Raw genomic sequence first — 13,872 nt, forward strand, 5'->3', positions numbered from 1 at the left:
TACATAGGCACATACACACTGAAGATTTACAAACAGTTTTTTACACAGTTTATATTCGAGTGCACATATATCTACAATAATGAAAATGTGTTTTTAGGTGCGTATGCGCGTATACATATATGTATGTACATCACNGAAGATTTACAAACAGTTTTTTACACAGTTTATATTCGAGTGCACATATACAATAATGAAAATATGTTTTAATATTTTCACCAGGCTAATTGTAGTAAAAATACTTAGCGGCAACACGCACTTTTTCAATTATTAAAATTGCTTTTATTTAAATTTGTTTTCGCAATTCATTTAGGTACTCATATGCAATTATTTTATTTACTCCTTTTTCTACATACATATGTATGCACAAATATAACGTAAATATATGCGTCACAAAACTCAACGTACTCAATACTCAACGTACTACTTTCCGTAACGTTAATTGAATTGCGAACGCGAACTCGCATGCGATTGCAACCAAAGAGTCGAAAGCGGCAAAACAAACTGAACGACAACAGCGTTACCGGCACCGCCACTCAAACAATGAATCGACCAAACGCCACGAAGCTGCTGGAGCTGCTGACTTCTTCGGCCAAGCGCCTACGGCGAATGCCTCCGAAACGGTTATTTGTGATATCGTTGTAGACGATGATGATGATAATTATTATGACGACGATGGATTTGAGAATAGCGCTAGCGATTTTGTCGACCACGATGGCGATGGTGGCGATGATGATGGCATGGGCAAAGCTAAAGGCGCACCAATCGACACAACTGAACCCACCGAACCCACGGAACCTAGCGAACGCGCTGAGCTCACTGCGACCGCTGAAAACATCGACTCAAGGCGCTACTTCCGCGATGAGTGTGCTAGTAAGCGCAATAACAACATCAACCATAATAAAGTGGATCAATTCAAATTTAGCGCGTGTGAAGCCAGTGACAAGCGCGCCGATTATGATGGCGACGATGTAGTTAGCGAGAGTGGCTCAGATTTTGTAAGCTTCGAGGACTCAAGCAATTTTGAAGTTGTGGGTGCAATAAAACCGGACAAGAATAAGGTGAGGGCGCAACAACAGGCAAAACTACAACAACTACCACAGCATCATAGCAACAAAAAGGAGCAACAGCAGCATAAGAAAGAGCAACAGCAACTAGAGAAACTTGAAGCGTGCCACCAGCCGCACGATCACAAGCAGCATAGGCAGAGTAAACAACAACAACTGGAGCTTCAGCAGGCAAAAGTATTGAGCGAGCGCACTGAAAACTATGACACACACATCAGACAGCAGGAGCAATTTTTGCTGCAGCAGGCGTACGATGAGGAATCGTTGCAGCGTCACCAGAAAAATTACAGCGCCGCAAAGCAAAAACCCAGCAACGCTGTCGGCAACAAAACTACGTCTCAGCAAATAATTAAACAGTCACGCAATCTGCAAAAACAACTGGAACATCAGCTGGAGGAGCATCAGCGATGCATTATTGCGCAACATCAACAGCAGCAATTGCATCAAGAGCAGCTACAGCAGCATAAGCTGGTTAAACGCGAGGAGCAACGCATGATGCAGGAACAGCAGCAGCAGCAGATGCAAGCGCAACTGGCGGCACAGGAGCCGCTAACCCGAAATCAACTGCAATTGCAAGCGCAACAACAGGCGGGTGGTGCGCCCACTTCGCATCATAGCGCACGCGCCAGCAGCTCTCGGCAACAATCGCCTCGCCGGCCCGCTGCGCTGAGCGCCACCAGCCGCGGCCGATTGACTACGCGCACAAAGAATCACGCCAGCAGTCGCGCGAGCATGCCTGCCAGCGAAACGGGAGCGAAAGTGCTGAAAAAGCGTCGCAATCCGCTCAACTCTCCACCGCCAGTGCCATCAGTCACGCCTTTGAATTCGCACCGTACACCGTGCATCGCCGCTTGCTCCGATACTGGCGATAGCGCGAAAATTCGCCCATCATCATTCACACAGATGAAGGCTCCATCGGTGAGACCGTCATACACCGCGGCGGACATAGGATACGAAGGTGGTGACGCCGCCGCCACACTCAATTCACCTACTACTTGCTCACAAGCGGAAATGTTGCAAATGTGCTCAAAGTTAAAGACTGACTTCTTCGATATGATGGTGCCGCTTACGAATGCGTTTAATATTGCAGGCGTTGTCAGTGGCGCGGGTAAGGAAGAACAACGGTCACCGAGGCAATCCACATCATCATCGAGAAAGAGGGCGACTTTAGCCAACAACGATCGCATAGAGGCGCTTACCAATCGTCTTTTCAACTCGGCTGAGCAAGAGAATAGCACAAAGGGCGCTAGTAACGCGACAGCCAGAGAAGATGGCGATGAAATATGTGATCGGGGAACCTCAATGTGAGTACCACGAAATTTAATAAATAATAAACTTTATAATATATAGTTAACAGAGTAAAAATATTAATATTTTTGAATTGGAAAAGTTCTGCCATATTCCTTTTCAACTAACCCACTTACCCACTTACACCAAACCCCATTTTCCACTTAATGAAAAGAATTTAAAAAACTTTCTTAGCGGCCGAGTAGAACAAATCACGATAGTCGTTTAACTTCTGTACCAACTGACGCCAATAGCAAATGCCAAGTGAAGCCAAGTTCTTCTACACTTGGTATTTACATCGTAATGAGGGCCTCATGCGCAACCATCAGCAGGTTCTGAGTTACATACTTTCAGAGCTGTAGCTTCGGTGTCCAATCGAAAGACATGGCCAAGCCAGCGGAGCCGCTCTGCGCTACTATGTCCATGTCATTGCAAAGCACGGTTCCATCGTCTGCAACTCCTTTCAGTGCTGCCGAAAGTGGTTTTGAAGTCGACAAATAGGTGATGAGTGTCGATGCTATTCTCGCGTGTATTTTCCAAGATTTGGCTTATTGTGAATACCCAGTCTATGGTGGATTTGCCAGGTCTAAAGCCACACTGATAAGGCCCAATCATTTCGTTGACGTTGGGATTCAGTCTTTCACACAATACGCTCGATAAGACCTTGTAACCTATGCTTAGAAGCCCGATCCCGCGGTAGTTCTTGTGGATTGGGCAGATCACACATGCCTCGTTAAAGTCAGCTGATGGAACATCGACTCCGTCATCGTGGACTGTGGGCTCGACTTCGCCTTCTCCACAGCTTTCAGTACTGCTACCACTCAGTAGGGTGGAAAGGTGTTGCCTCCATAATTTAAGTACGTTTGCACATCTGTCATCAGGTCGCCATTGTTGTTCCTCGAGAGTTCGCCCTGGTCTTGAAGACTTCCGTCAGTCGCCTAACTCTCTGGTAAAATTTTCGGGCGCTTTTCCTGTCGGCCAAGATTTCAAGCTCTCCACGTCCACGTAATTCGGCTGCTCTCTTATTACTGCAGCAAATACATCGCGCTTCCCTATAGCGGTCCCATATACATAGATGGCGTTGCGCCCGAACGCAGCGTGGCCCTTTAGGCGGCATCTTTTTTCTCTGCATCTTCTTGGCACTCCTCATCGTACCAGTTGTTCTTTCGCGTTTGCTGAAATCCAACTACTTCTTCAACGGCGGTACTTAATGAACGGGTAATGCGGTTTCACTGCTCACATATTTCGGTTTAATGATCGAAGTTAAGCAATTTTGGGCGCACATTTTTTGCTGTACAGTGGCGGGTGCATATCTTGGCTGCGTGAGGCGTAAATAATTGAGAGGAGACGTTCATCCACCGGGGTATATGACAGAAGTCGGCGAATTCATTTTGTCTTTACTTAATTCAATGGATCCCAAGATTTGCGTACAACTGTCGCATCGGTTCAATTAGCTCAGCTTGGAACATTTTGACAGTCTCTTCCTTTGTGACAATATTATCTAGTTGCTTGATTAATGAATACACTAAATTTAGAGGTAATAACTACATAAGGTATATGAAATTGCTTTATTTTTTTCACTGGATCGTAAAGGATTTTTCACTGCGCTTTTCAAGAAAGACTTAAATTAGATTATGAAGGCGCGTACGAATGACTCGTACTTCCCCTCGAAGTGCCTGGAGGGGGCACATCTCGCTAACCGAATTTATTCCATATTGTCCGTCTGGTGTCTGTTGAGCGGATTACTATCCCGGATGAAGCTGTGAAGGTCCGATATCTTCACCTCCGCCATCTTCTTCAACCTGCAAGAAAGGCGGTTTTTGATACGTTTTGAAAAGTTAAATTAGGTTGCGTTATTTGTACATCTATTAGAAAGTGTACACTGCATACTTCAGCATCAGTTTTTTGTCTAACTTGATGTTTTAAGCCAACTTCTAAACTTCCTTCTGGAATGGCTACAAATTGCTTGGTGGAGGTCCAATCTTTTACTACTACTACAATTTCAATGTTATCTCTATAGCGGACCATTATTGCGTTTGCTGTCGGTATTTAGTATGGGTTCTGGTACCGGTCCCCGTAGGAAGCTTCCTGTGACTTAAGCATTTTTACTCTTTCATGTAAGGCGTAAAAGAGTACCCTCTCTTTGCAATAGTTACTTCTTATAATAGTGCACAGGTTAGCGGAAAGCTTTGTAGAGAGTTGCGGTGATTGTAGGAAGCGAATGCTGTTAGGCCATACATACATACCATCTAAGAAGCGGAATTACCCTAGCGTCTTGTAAATTATGGCTTATTGTTGGGGAGTAAAAAATTTGCGGAGTTATCAGCTAATAGAATATCTAGACCTAATTGTCACAGGTTGGTTAATGAGAGGTTTAGGGGGTTCATCTCTTGCAACGCCCCGACTTAGGCTGTTTATGGTAATTATCACTGGTCACTACTTGATAGGAATACAAGCCAGCAGAATTGGCATCTTCAGCGAACTACATACATTGCGGCAGCTTTACGGAAGATGAGCAAATCGAGCACGTCGACCGTAAAGTACTCGTATTTCTCATCACTAACATAGTTAATTTGACTAACTTTAGTTAATACCAGTTTTTATAATTAGCAATGAAGTCTTGACACCATGTCGCCTCTCGTTTGACGCTAATTACTGAACTTCATCGTAATTGTTTATTAAGAATACGACTAAACCAGACTGAAGTATACTATACTACTCACTTCACGTTTCTAACTTCCACCTCCCTTCAACTTTAATTTTTTCGAATTTAGTCTTTCGTCTCTTTTCACTGCTAGCAAATTGTTGCAAATAATTAAACAAAAAAAAATGGGGAAAAAATGCATAACAAATTATTTTAACTAAAATACTAAAAGCTGATATGTTGAGCTAAGCTCCCACAAGGAACGTATCGCACCAGTTGAGCACAGCAGAGCGAGTGAGAACCGACACAGTAACAATATATTTATTCAATATCATTCTCCGCTCCACCTTCAACCGCTACTTTGTCGAAAATGATGTCATCGAGCAATCAGCGCCGCAGCGTAGCTACCGGTCGCTTATCGCCCATTCTGAAGCTACTATCGAATAGTTAGCTGCTGATTGCTGCCAATCAACACAGTGTTTGCCGGCTTATGGTCTGTCTCCGTTGATCCATCACCAAAATTTTGAAGTTAGAATCTTAATAAGTAGTAAATGCAAGTATGTATGCATATACTTTTGTACTTATTTATTAGTTATTTATATTCATGGCATACAAGTGTACTCGTGTGTTCATAATTTTTTAAGCTCATCTACCCTCGTTTTGTTAACGTCTGACTCAGCTGTGCTCGAGTAGGGCTCTTTGAACTACGCATACGATTTGTACTCATATTTAAATATGTACATATGGATATATGTACTTATGTATATGTGTATGTGGAATGTGCTTACCCTGCAGGGAAACCGCGAACTAGTGAATCAAAGTACTATGTACTTCCGTACTACAGTCCGATGGTAACTAGATCCCCACTAGTTCAAAATCAGTGCAATGTTATACTTTTAAAAACCTATTTTATTTAATTTTTTCATTAGAAATCTATATCTTAGGTGACGAATTTAGAACTAGTTTACTTGTTTACTTTACGTAGATATGTGTTTGGCAGCTTTTTCGTTCAAATACGCTTTCATTCCGCACTTCCCAGATGCTTTTTCGTAGTTTGGTAATAAAAAAACAAAAATTTGTCTTAACATTTTAACATCTTGGGACCGTCTGGAATCTAACCAATAACAGCAAGCACCTGTGCAAACGCACACCCATATTCTGCAACCTTTCGTATTCGGATTTTGCTACGAATCGTAGAAATAGTATGCTGCAGTCCGAGTCGTATTTTCGAACTTTCGAAATTCGTAACAATGACATGCCTAAAAACGAACGAGTAAGAAATTCACAGCTCTTTTGCGTAATTTTGTACGAAAACCATTCTGTGCCGGAGGCGAGATAAAGGATGTAAATCGATGTGTGTTTGCAGGAAATATTAGTGGTCTTCATTTAAACAGATAAATATAGATATATTGTTATCCACTGCTTTATATAAACGAACAAAAAAGAGTCTTTGTTGCTCCTTATCGAAAAACTTGAGTCCGGTTTAGTTATTTGTACAATGATTTTCGGTTGATGTGTCGAAACGCATAACCCGAATCCAAAAACTTTAACATGCACGTGTAATCAAAGGATTAAACTTTTATTTAAAGCAAATGTTTCAAATTTCAGACCACTAGTTTATTAATAAATTCGGTGTGCACTATGCACTTTTTTGTAAATTTCGATGTGGGTTTGCACAACAATTCTGTGGATATTTTATATACCTTCGGTATGCGGAAGCCCCTCTTCTTCGGCAACACAGAAAGGAGAATTCTACTTAGTAAGGGTTATAATCCCTAAGCGCGGCCGAAGGCAGAAGCAAGCGCAACAGGTGGTGGTCCTAACAAAGTGCATGTTTTCAATGGCTTGGAAGATGCTGTTATTGCATTAACTCGATTAAGAACCAGTTTTTCAAGCATAGGAGGAGTTCTGGCTTGTGGTTTAACAATTCAACCAGAAGCTAACATAGATGCGCCCTTGGTTACTATTCCCATAGCGCGCACTTAATCCGCTGCTATAATTGCAAATGCAATAGAATCCATCGTTTCCTTCAAAATATGTAAAATCAAACAATTTTACAATATATATGCACTTGATGAGTGTTTTTTTAGTTCCTTTCCACTTTCCACTGCACATGTTTCCGCAGGGGATGCAGCCAGTTTTGCCGTTGTGCGACGAAAGAGGCAATTTGGCCCCTTGAATGAAAAAATTTTTACTTTTTTTTATCGGTTGATTTTAGAACTGGTTCGGAGCTATAGAATTTAGGACTAGTTCGGAACTATCGAAACTGTTAAATTCGCCAGCTGCTAGCATGCGAAAGCGAATTAACGCGAACTAGTCTTGGTTCGAAATTCTCTAGTACAGAATCAGTTCGGTACTAAATAGTGCATTTCCCAACAGGGTAGGAATTTGAGTTAACCACCCCTATGCTGTAATCCGTCGTAGATTCGATTTTGCTACGAATCGTAAAATTGGTATGCTGTAATCCGCGTTGTCGTATCGTAATTTCGAAATTCGTAGGCCATCTTCGAAATTCGTAATGTTGGTATGCCTGAATTCGACGTAGCTGTCATTTTTATGTATTTGTCGGAAATTTTGTACGAATAGCAACTCGTGTCGGAGCGAAACAAAAATTGTTTTAAAATATCAATAAAATAAAGAGTGTAAACGCAAAAGTATGTACGTAAGTTGAAGTGTGAATAGAAAAAAAAATGTTTTATTAAATGTTTACAAAATTATCAGATCGAAGATCATAACAAATCGCAATACAAAAAACTGGTGGAATGCATGAGCGAAAGGCCAGACGNCTTCGAAATTCGTAATGTTGGTATGCCTGAATTCGACGTAGCTGTCATTTTTATGTATTTGTCGGAAATTTTGTACGAACTCGTGTCGGAGCGAAACAAAAATTGTTTCAAAATAACAATAAAATAAAGAGTGTAAACGCAAAAGTATGTATGTAAGTTGAAGTGTGAATAGAAAAAACAATTTTTTATTAAATGTTTACAAAATTATCAGATCGAAGATAACAACAAATCGCAATACGAAAAACTGGTGGAATGCATGGGCGAAAGGCCAGACATTGGTCGAGGCTTTGTAAAAGGAGCTAAGAGGATGTGCTGGAATTTTGGGAAAGCGTTCCAAGAATTAAAGCAGGTCAATATCTAGTGAAATGGAGGCCCTTAAAAGGAGGAAGCTTACATTTTATCATTTAAGCTGAATGGATCAGAACAATCTCTTAGCAATCTCCTTTGTATATTAATGCAACTGTAAGCTGTTCTTTCTCCTGGGACAAAAGTGCATCGGCCACTGAATCCTTTGTATGCANAGCAGGTCAATATCTAGTGAAATGGAGGCCCTTAAAAGGAGGAAGCTTACATTTTATCATTTAAGCTGAATGGATCAGAACAATCTCTTAGCAATCTCCTTTGTATATTAATGCAACTGTAAGCTGTTCTTTCTCCTGGGACAAAAGTGCACCGGCCACTGAATCCTTTGTATGCTACTTAATTAAGGAAAAGTCATTTCAAATAATGATTAAACTTTTTTTTTTTTTCACTATTCACTTGCGATTATGTATATTTATTTTGATTTGTTTCTGCCAAAGCAGCTGAGTAAGAACTTCGAATTTCACTATTTTAGTTGGCAACGCCGTTGATAGTTACGATCGGATTACAGCATACCAATTTACGAATTTTCGGAACGGAGCTACGAATTCGTAACTACGAACTTTCGGATTACAGCATACGGGTGAACACTTTTGTATGGATGTCACTCTATAATTTATGTTGATAAAGTTAAAAACACTTTTTACCCGAAAGGTTTAATTAGATATACATACATTACACATTAAACCGTAACAGAAAAACATTCAGCATACACCCCTGAGTCCAAAATATTTTTGTAAGGCAAATGGGCAAAAAATAATTTNTGTCACTCTATAATTTATGTTGATAAAGTTAAAAACACTTTTTACCCGAATTAGATATATGTACATACATTACACATTAAACCGTAACTGAAAAACATTCACCATACACCCCTGAGTCCAAAATATTTTTGTAAGGCAAATGTGCAAAAAATAATTGTTTCCCTTTTTACATTGTTTGTCATATCTTCGGTATTTACAGTAGGATCTTAAATTATGATCTATCGATGATTTTTTCNCTATCCAAATGCGCAAATGTGGACAAATCTAAATTTGGCATTTTGTGTACCAATGAACAAATCGTGTGATCCCTGCTTTAGGCTTCTGCCGGAAAAAAACGGAACANCTTAAGGAGAAAATTTGTTTATTCCAAAGTTCATTGATCTCATGTACCGCGTTCTAGTACATGCCCACCACATCCCAGTTCTCATCACTCTAATGTACTCTTCTAATGTCAGTAAATTAAAACAAAAAGAACTTTTTTTTGCTGGCGAATGCACGTGCCACCAATTATGTAAAACGGCGACGCACAGTGGTCTGAGAATGGCAGAAATACTCTAGAATGCCTATTAACACGATCTAAGGCTTCTGCCGGAAAAAAACGGAACCAGTAGTATTCAAATGGAACTTGATGTCGGTGTTATGTGAATCGTAGTTTTACTCGAAAACTCGAACANAGGCTTCTGCCGGAAAAAAACGGAACAAGTAGTATTCAAATGGAACTTGATGTCGGTGTTATGTGAATCGTAGTTTTACTCGAAAACTCGAACATGCATTTCACGGACTAAACACTGGTACTTGAATGATGGGTTTTTGTTGAATTTGCTCCATAAGGGGTCTCATCATTTTTCCTAATCTTTTCAGGGTTGAGAACATTTATATGATTTAGAGCATTTTCAAGTACTTTATGAAGAGGGTATCTGCTTTGCGTAGGCAAGGAGCTATTTATTGGGATTACAACGTTCATTAAACCCTGGGTAAACAACTGAAACAAGTTCCAACTAACCTTGTGTTTATCTTTCATAGACTAGACGTTTCACACTGGCTGATCGCAATATAATATGTGANAGAGGGTATCTGCTTTGCGTAGGCAAGGAACTATTTATTGGGATTACAACGTTCATTAAACCCTGGGTAAACAACTGAAACAAGTTCCAACTAACCTTGTGTTTATCTTTCATAGACTAGACGTTTCACACTGGCTGATCGCAATATAATATGTGACAAAAAGTAATAATGGTTATCCGATTTAACTGAAATTTGACATGTAGTACCTTTGCCTAGGTATGAAGAGGTGCAAAAAATGGCATTAATTGGCGAATTTCCTCGCCCATAACATTAAGCAGCAGGTATGGACATGCTATCCAAATGTTTTGTTTTTATAAATTTGGTTTTTATAAATGGATTTTTTAGATTTTGACAAACTGTCGGAAAAAAACAAGTTACAAAAGNCATTAAGCAGCAGGTATGGACATGCTATCCAAATGTTTTGTTTTTATAAATTTTATAAATGGATGTTTTAGATTGTGACAAACTGTCAGAAAAAAACAAGTTACAAAAAATTCCTAAAATCTCCCGGAAAATTCAGAAAGTGGCGAAAAGACTTGTTAAAGATTTATTTTTAGTATCCAAACCTAAAACTTTCTGCCCCGGATCACTGACACTTATGTAGATTATTGTAAAGACCAATCAAGAATGACTTTCGAATTCAATTAACAGATATCTCACGGTATTCTTGGCTGGAGCTTTGGCAATGTTAAGTAATCTGTGCCATTAAACATTCAAAAAGTAGCATTTTTAATTATAATTTCATATAGCCAAGCTGGTCATAAAACTCCACCTTCTCATATGCACTGGGTCGGTCTGTTGACAGAGCTAAAATGCTGTCTTTCGCCTGAAGGCGATAAGAAATCAGAGCATATTCCTCGTGATTTCCAACCTCGGCCACACTAAATTTTGTGAATTTTGTACTTACTTACAAAGTATTTACAAAGTACTTTAATCATTTATTAGTGAAGACACAGGTAGCTTAGGTACTCAAGATNCGCCTGAAGGCGATAAGAAATCAGAGCATATTCCTCGTGATTTCCAACCTTGGCCACACTAAAATTTGTGAATTTTGTACTTTACTTACAAAGTATTTACAAAGTACTTTAATCATTTATTAGTGAAGACACAGGTAGCTTAGGTACTCAAGATTTGCATCTTTTTGGAGGTCCCTTTTCCTTTTATTCTTTTAACGCGAAGCTTTTAATTAATCAACAATTTTTTTTTAACTAATTAACTTGGTGGCGCACCTTAATATATTAATACTTTGAACAAATACATCTGCTCACATGTTTATCGTCGTAACATTAGTGGTTAATGATTAATGGTTCAACTTGTGTGATGATAGTATAAGGTGTGGTCAAGTAGCAATAATTCCATAGGAAATGCTCCTATAGGTCATCAAAATTTAAGCGGGAATAGGAGGAGAGCTAATGAATTTATCAAGTATATGAGTACATACCTACATATGTACATATGTATTTAATTCTAGCGGTAACTACATAAAAAATGTTGTGGATACTTTGCTAAAACCAGCTTAGCTCGATGATATTTCCAGCGAGGCTGACTTAAAGTGAAATTATAAAAAAAAAAACGGCTAAGCTAAATTATTTTGCNCTACATATGTACATATGTATTTAATTCTAGCGGTAACTACATAAAAAATGCTGTGGATACTTTGCTAAAACCAGCTTAGCTCGATGATATTTCCAGCGAGGCTGACTTAAAGTGAAATTATAAAAAAAAAGGCTAAGCTAAATTATTTTGTTGGCAGCGCTTTAGGAACTTACTCACATCAACATTATAAAACTTGAAATATAGATACATGAATGTATTTCGATAGGACAGTTAAATAAGATTGATTTTTAAATAACACAATAACAATGTCGCCTGGACACCAATAGATATAACGATAAAAAAACACGAGAGAACTGCTTCATTATTAAATAGAGAAGGCGACAAGTTTTGTGTTACCCTGGCGGCGGGCGGCATATTGGCAACACGGGTTTCGGGTAAAAACTCCTCCCAAAGAAAATCACAACAATCTTCGAATGGGACCCCACTTTTTTGATGACAGCCACGGAAACGTTTAGAGAACTGCAATTTTATGGCATGCACCTGGAATGTCCGAACACTTAATGGGGAAGGCAAATGCTGACTCATCGCCATCCAAGATATGCGATGGACGGGGCAAGGTAGGAAATGTACCTTTGCACCTGTACTACATGTAATGGAGCTCGAATTCGGTGTTGGTTTTGTGGTGGAGGATAAACTCCCTCGACGAGTACTGTTGTTCACCCCGGCGGACGTGTGTCTAGCTGCAATCCGCGTCAAAGCGAAACTCTTTAACATCTCCCTCATCTGCGCCCCTTGCCCCGATGACTGAAAGTGACGAAGCGTTCGAAGATCTCTTCTATAAGCGCTGGGAGCGCACATACGAGCGCTTTCCCCGTCACGATATCAGGTCGTGCTTGGCGATTTCAATCCCAAGGTGGGCAGCCTCGCTGTCGAAAAATTCTGTCTCTTCATTGTTGACTCTCACAAAATGAACCATCTCGTCATAAAAAAAATAGCATAGAGAATTAAACAAGGATTACGATGGTGTAATTTTAAATCCCAAATTTACTGGTCTTTACTATGCTAATCAACTTAAAAAAAGTTCAACTGCTAATAGCTAGGTTAACTTTAGGACAATTATAACCATCATATATCTTCAAAACGACGTTAAGATGAAGTCTCTATGATTAGTAGAGCCCGAGATATAAGGATTTGAAGAAGCACATGAATTGTCAGAATCACGAAAAAGTTCGAACTTTGACAGATCATATCTCCGAAGAAAAAAACAAAAAAAAATTCCTCGAATACGTGATAGCTTATTTCATATATAGAACCCATAAAAAAATTGGAAGCGAATCGGAGACATGACATCATTGTTTTACGTAATCCGTCCGACTTGTATACATATATACAAAAGTATATATACATATGTTGTGGTATACTAATATTACTACACATATGTATATGTATGTAAATGTATAAATACTATATGTATGTAAGTGTAAAGATGATTTCCTATTTTTTTCCTTTTTGTAAAAATTACTGCAACTGTAATATGAATGAATTTCAATTCCATAGTTTTTAGTTTATTCTGTTTGTAATTGGCTTTTTAAACTGATATAAAATAAAGATATTTACATCTCTTTGCTTAAAAATACAAATTTATTTTGTCTAGTATTCGCACTAAAGAAAGACTACACAACTAGTTTGTTAGCATATTTGGTAATAATATCCCGAAATATATAATATATAATAAGATCTCGAAATCCCAGGAGTCACAGAATTGTTCGGGATTGGATGCCTTAGTGTGTATGCATTAAAAAAAGATGGTTTACTTTTCATCTAAAGAAATGTTTGAATTTATTTTACTTTGCTAATAAAAGCTGTCTTAACTAGAGTCCGACCGATTAATCGGTACCTGAAAAAAAAATGGGACTCGGTCGGACTCTAGTCTTAACTGTTAATAGTTTTATTGTAATTTTTGATCATGACTTCATATGTATCAACATAAGCATTTGCACTGTATAAAAGCTATGTAAAATAAAACCGGTTTATACGATTTTCTCTTAACTTCAAAATCGGCAACCATTTTTTTTCAAAATCTAATTTTTGGAATAACTCGAAACCCGGTTTTGGAAAAAGGCGAATAATCGAACACCCTATTACCTACCCATCACGTTTTAAGTACCTAATTCAAAATCTAGATGAAGTTCTTAAAGCTAATATCGAGCCCTAACCGCCAAAATAACGTAAGCGACATTTTTTTCAAAACTTTATTTTTGATGCAGAAATGCATCTAGATGCTCTAGGAATATTTCTGCATCAAAAAGAAAATTTAGAAAAAAATGTTGCTTACGTTATTTTGG

The 13,872-nt window shown here is 38.9% G+C and overlaps 1 pseudogene; it reads left to right on the forward strand.

Moving 5' to 3' along the window:
- Nucleotides 1-443: 443 nt before the first annotated feature.
- Nucleotides 444-13,872, forward strand: part of LOC108369994 (inner centromere protein A-like) — a 16,097-nt pseudogene continuing 2,668 nt past the window's right edge.

The sequence above is a fragment of the Rhagoletis zephyria genome, unplaced genomic scaffold (genome assembly GCF_001687245.7).
Source record: "Rhagoletis zephyria isolate East Lansing unplaced genomic scaffold, Rhagoletis_zephyria_1.1 Rzeph_scaffold_03952, whole genome shotgun sequence".
Lineage (NCBI taxonomy): Eukaryota > Metazoa > Arthropoda > Insecta > Diptera > Tephritidae > Rhagoletis > Rhagoletis zephyria.